We start from the raw sequence: 6046 nt of genomic DNA, 5'->3' as shown, positions 1-6046 counted from the left end.
CACTTGCTCGTGGGACCTGCCCAGGACAGCCCCCCACAGAGCGTGGGGCCCCCGGCCCCCGACTGCCCCAAACATCTCCCTCATGTGTGTTAAGGGGAAGGGCGGGGTGTGAAGAAGAGTGGCTGGAAGGGCTGCCAACCCATCCTTAGAAGAGAAGGCCACCTCCTGCCTCTACCTCCCAGGACTCCGGAAAGGGGGCGGGGCAGGGCTTGGTGGGGCGGGGTTTCCGACAGGGCGGGGCTCGGCGGGTACCTGACTTGGGCAGCGTGACCACCATGTCATCCGGCAGCCCCACCGTCGGGTAGAAGTCCTGGAAGGCCTTCAAGGCCTGGGGGCTCGCTTCCTGGGTCCGGCCTGGGGCAGAGCAGGGGTCCCTGTGAACCCCTGTGGCTCACAGAGGTGAGAGAGAAGGGCAGATGAGGGTCTCCTGGCCTCACTGCACTTTCTTGAAGGCTGACAACAGGTCCGCCACCCGAGGTTGGGCAGGTTGTGCACTGCGTGAAAGTGCCTGCCTGGCCGAGGGAGCAGTGGGACTGGCAGCTGCCCAGAGGGGTGTCCTTTCCTAATTCGCACAACGGCATCTGGGAGGTTGGGGTGGCCTGGCTGTTCTCCGGGACCAGGTTCCCCTGGGCCCACCCCCTTCAGGCATCCTTACCCGCATCTCCCAATATGCCAGCTTCCAGGCCTCACCCCAGCCTCTCTCCTTGGGGAACCCCCCTGGTTCACTCTACCAAGCGCCCCAGAAATGAAAGCAAAATAGTATCTCAGCCCCCGCTCAGGGTGTGAGGCAGCGGGCCAAGCAGGGGAGAGCGGGTCCCCAGCCAGAGGGAGGCACGAGCTTTGGCCTGAGTGCCCAGCCCTGGGAGGCCCCTCGAGTCAATCCCTACCCAACCAAAGTGCTGTGGGGTTCGACCACCCCCACCTTGACCTGGTCCGTGCAGGCCCAGACCTGGGAGTGTGTGATGAGGGGGGCAGGAGAAGAGATGGGGACAGGGCCTGAGAAGGCAGCAGGTGCGGAGGGGAGTGGGGGGGGCGAGTCAGGGGAGGGGCTGAGGGAGGGGAGGGGCAGGAGATGGGGGGGCGTGGGGGAGGGTCCCGGGTAGCAGGACGGTCCCATGTCACCCCACGGAGAAGGGGGTGGAGGGCACCTACTCGGGACTCGGAAGTGCCCCTGGCCGCCCTCCCTCAGGTACCCGGCACCCATCTGGTCACAGCCTTCAGCCCTGGGGGTGCACAGGCGGGCTCACTCTCGGCCCCGTGCACCCGACCGCCCCTGGAGCGCCCCCCTAACCCTAACCGCGCTCACCCGGGGAGCTCCGTGTGGACGTTGAGGCTGCCCTCCGCCGCGGCCTTGACGCTGCTGGCGGACATCAGCAGGTGGTCCTTCTTGTCCCTGAAGGCCTTGCGGTCAGAGACCACGGGGACCACGTGCCAGAGGCCTGAGACCTGCAGGACAGCTCAGTGACCTCAGGCCCGATCCTCCAGGCACCGGGACGCTGCGCCACAAGGACCACAGCTTTGGCTGAAGCCACACAGCCGGGGGTCTCCGGAGCGTCCACCTCTTGGGCCTGGGTCCTTGCCCTCCCACTCACCTGGGGCAGGTCTCATGGCCTCTGTGAGCCTCAGTTCTCCCAACCGTGAAGTGGGTCGGTAAATCGCCACACACGTGGTTGTTTCAGGGTTAAGTGGAGAGGGGCTCTACAGGGTGTGCGGGCCCAAGGCACCAAACAAGTGCTCCAGGGAAGGCAGTAGGTACAATTATCACATCGTCGCTATTGTTCCCAGTGAGGGCTCAGCCCGGACCTCCACCCGCGTGGCACACAGGTCGGAGGCCTCCGATACCCTTTTGGCATCAAACTCTGGCTGCCCCAGGACCTCAGCCTGCGCCCAGGACGCTCAGAGCAGCGCCAGGACGCAGCTCAGCAGGGTGGCCTCCATCCGCAGGCCAGTCCTCGGGCCCCTGGCGCCCAGTCCACCCGCGCCCCGCCGGCCCAGCTTTGCAGCCCAGCCCGGCAGTGGGGCTCGGCCGATGGGCAGCTTGGAGAGCAAAAGGCACCTGGGGCGCGGCCTGAAAGGGGAGAGGGGGCGAGGGGGGGTGGGGGGGGGCGAGTCAGGGGAGGGGCTGAGGGAGGGGAGGGGCAGGAGATGGGGGGGCGTGGGGGAGGGTCCCGGGTAGCAGGACGGTCCCATGTCACCCCACGGAGAAGGGGGTGGAGGGCACCTACTCGGGACTCGGAAGTGCCCCTGGCCGCCCTCCCTCAGGTACCCGGCACCCATCTGGTCACAGCCTTCAGCCCTGGGGGTGCACAGGCGGGCTCACTCTCGGCCCCGCGCACCCGACCGCCCCCGGAGCGCCCCCCTAACCCTAACCGCGCTCACCCGGGGAGCTCCGTGTGGACGTTGAGGCTGCCCTCCGCCGCGGCCTTGACGCTGCTGGCGGACATCAGCAGGTGGTCCTTCTTGTCCCTGAAGGCCTTGCGGTCAGAGACCACGGGGACCACGTGCCAGAGGCCTGAGACCTGCAGGACAGCTCAGTGACCTCAGGCCCGATCCTCCAGGCACCGGGACGCTGCGCCACAAGGACCACAGCTTTGGCTGAAGCCACACAGCCGGGGGTCTCCGGAGCGTCCACCTCTTGGGCCTGGGTCCTTGCCCTCCCACTCACCTGGGGCAGGTCTCATGGCCTCTGTGAGCCTCAGTTCTCCCAACCGTGAAGTGGGTCGGTAAATCGCCACACACGTGGTTGTTTCAGGGTTAAGTGGAGAGGGGCTCTACAGGGTGTGCGGGCCCAAGGCACCAAACAAGTGCTCCAGGGAAGGCAGTAGGTACAATTATCACATCGTCGCTATTGTTCCCAGTGAGGGCTCAGCCCGGACCTCCACCCGCGTGGCACACAGGTCGGAGGCCTCCGATACCCTTTTGGCATCAAACTCTGGCTGCCCCAGGACCTCAGCCTGCGCCCAGGACGCTCAGAGCAGCGCCAGGACGCAGCTCAGCAGGGTGGCCTCCATCCGCAGGCCAGTCCTCGGGCCCCTGGCGCCCAGTCCACCCGCGCCCCGCCGGCCCAGCTTTGCAGCCCAGCCCGGCAGTGGGGCTCGGCCGATGGGCAGCTTGGAGAGCAAAAGGCACCTTGGCTCCGGAAACTCCAGGCCCTCTTTGTTCACGTCTGGCACAGTCGCTCGAGTGTCCGCACCTGCTCCGGGAGTCGTTTCCTGGAGGCTCCAGAGAGCCTGGCCCTCACCTGGCTCGTGTCCCGGCCACCTCCGTGAGAGGGAGGCTCACGGGCGTTTGTCGTATGGAGACGCAGCTACACGCCAGCAGGATGGCGAGAGTCGTTTCCTGGAGGCTCCAGAGAGCCTGGCCCTCACCTGGCTCGTGTCCCGGCCACCTCCGTGAGAGGGAGGCTCACGGGCGTTTGTCGTACGGAGACGCAGCTACACGCCAGCAGGATGGCGATTCTGTTTCTTTTTTTTTTTTTTTTTTTGTGGGATGGGGGCCTCCCTCTGCTGTGGCCCCCCCCTTTGCGGAGCACAGGCTCCGGACGCGCAGGCCCAGCGGCCATGGCTCACGGGCCCAGCCGCTCCGCGGCACGTGGGATCCTCCCAGACCGGGGCGCGAACCCGGTTCCCCTGCATCGGCAGGCGGACGCGCAACCACTGCGCCACCAGGGAAGCCCCGATTCTGTTTCTAAATCAAGGCTGTCACCACTGGGATGGGGAAAACGAGAGGGTGCAACACCCTGGGAAATGGTTTAGCAGATTCTTATGAAGGTAAACATTCATTACCATACAGTTCGACACTCGCACGCCTAGGTATTTACCCAAGAGAAATGAGACACACACAGAATCTGCCGGTGGCTGGTCATGTGATTTTACTGACGATCCCTAAAAAATGGAAATAACCGAGTGCCATTCGGGGGGCCCGATGAACAACCTGCAGACCCCTCCGGGGACCCCTCTGAGCCTCAGAGGTGCAGGGCAGCCTCCCAAGCTGTGGAGAACCTGCCACCGGTGTGTCCCCAGCCGTGGTTTGGGGACTCTCCATCACGAGTCTTCGATGCCCGGTCATCTCCTGGCCTCCCGGCTCACCCTCACCCCCCAAGTCCGCTCTCCGCAAAGTGGTCGGAGCAAAGCTTGTAAAGCATCATTCTGATGCGTCCCTGCTTCACGTGCTCCTGAGTCATCGTGGCCCCGAGCACAAAACCCGCACCCAGCCCACCCCTGTGCCCAGCCCAGCTCCCCAGCGGTCAGCTCCCCAGCGGTCAGCCCAGCCAGCGCCCGCCCCACCCCAGGCCTCTTGCTCGCACCCTCCCACCCAGCGGCCCTCCGGTGGTCCCTTCCAGCCCCTCACCGGAGCCCCCTGCTCCCTGGGCTGCTTTTCACCCTCTGCACCCTCCAGGCAGCTTTCCTCAAACCCCAGCCTTCACCTGCCGGTCGTTTTTCTGGCGGCTTTAGCATCACCCGAATTCTCTGACGTGTTTATTTGTTGTCTGCTCTTCCGCACACACTGTAAACCCTGTGACAACAGGAGCTGTACCAGCCTGCTGGCAGCCTGTTGGTGTCTGTTTCCCCAGCCTGGAGCGCAGGGCCTGGTGGTGGAAGGGGCTAGTTAGTGCTTGTGAATGAATAAAGGACAGGGGCCAAGTCGCTTTGACCCGCAGGTCTGCTAAACTGGGATCTTCACAGCACACGTTTGCTGCCGGGGCAGGGTTTGTGGGGCCACATGTGGCCTGCATGGTCCGTGGGTGCAGCTGGCACTGCAGGCCCAGATAGCAGCGGGTCAGTTGGAGCCCCGCACCCTTCCCCGCAGTGCAGGGGCGCCGCTGCCAGGGCCTCCATCGCTTCCTGCCGGCCTCAGCTCCCTGGAGGAGACCAGGAAGAGTGCACGGGAGGCTTGCGGGGGCTCAGGACGTGGACGGGGGCACTGGCAGGAGAGGTGTGGGCAGTGGTCAGGCCAGAGCTGGCAAGGCCCCGGACCCAAGCACAGCAGGTGCGGTCCCAGCAATGGCCACGGGGCAGCAGCAAAGGGACCCTGCTTGCCGGGCTGGCAGAAGGGCTTACATGGGGCTTCGTGCCCGCTGGGGCTGGGGAGGGGTCCCCGAGCAGGAAGGTCACCTTATATTGAAGTGGGGTCCGTTGCAGGGTTTCCAAGCTTCAAACCTTCTACCAATGAATGGATAAACAAACAGGGTCTACCCACACGTCAGAAAGTTGTCCGTATGAGAAGGAACAGGATGAACCGTGAAGACAGGGTGCTGGGTGAGAGACCAGGCCCCAAAGGCCACGTGGTGTAGGAACCCCCCTGTATGCAACGTGCAGAGAGGCAAGTGCCTGGAGACAGAAAGGAGATTAGTGGTTACCAGGTCCTGGGGCAGAGTGGGGAGCAGCCGTTTAATGGGCATAGGCTCTCCCTTTGGGGTCAGGGAAATGTTCTAGAGTTGATGGTGGTGATGGTTGCACAACTCTATGAATACACTAAAACCCACTGAATTGTACACTTATATGGGTGAACTATCCGGTCCCTGAATTAAATCTCAATAAGGTTGCTGGAAATAAAGCCCACTGCCAACTACTCTGCCACTTTTCATTAAGGACAGAAGTTGTGATGCTGCCAGCGCCAAAGACTTAATTTCAGGAAAAAAAAAAAGTACACATAAAGCCCTCCACCCCACCCCACCCTGTTCCAGCTCAGATCACAAGGGCCCGCAAAGCGGACAAACCCAGGGGCCAGGGCCTCAGGCACAGATAGCCCACCCGGGGCAGGGGGGACTCCCCACGCCCTCCATAGCAGAGGCCCAGGACACCAGAGGGCAGGGGCTGAAGGACGACTGCCTAGGAGGCAGGAACCAGAGCCCCGCCCAGCGCTCTTCGCTGGGGAGGTTGGACTGACAGGGTGGACGCCAGGCCCGGGAGGGCCCCTCAGGGCAGGAGCTGCACTCAGGGCACTGGCAACGGTCAGCCCGGTGCTGGCATAGGGGGTGAGCTGGGATTGACCTGGCTGCCCCGCGCCTCCCCGCTGCCCGCCCGCTCCCCTCCCCCTCCCCTCC

Source organism: Physeter macrocephalus, chromosome 13 (assembly GCF_002837175.3).
Source record: "Physeter macrocephalus isolate SW-GA chromosome 13, ASM283717v5, whole genome shotgun sequence".
NCBI lineage: Eukaryota > Metazoa > Chordata > Mammalia > Artiodactyla > Physeteridae > Physeter > Physeter macrocephalus.
This window is presented reverse-complemented; position numbering follows the sequence as displayed.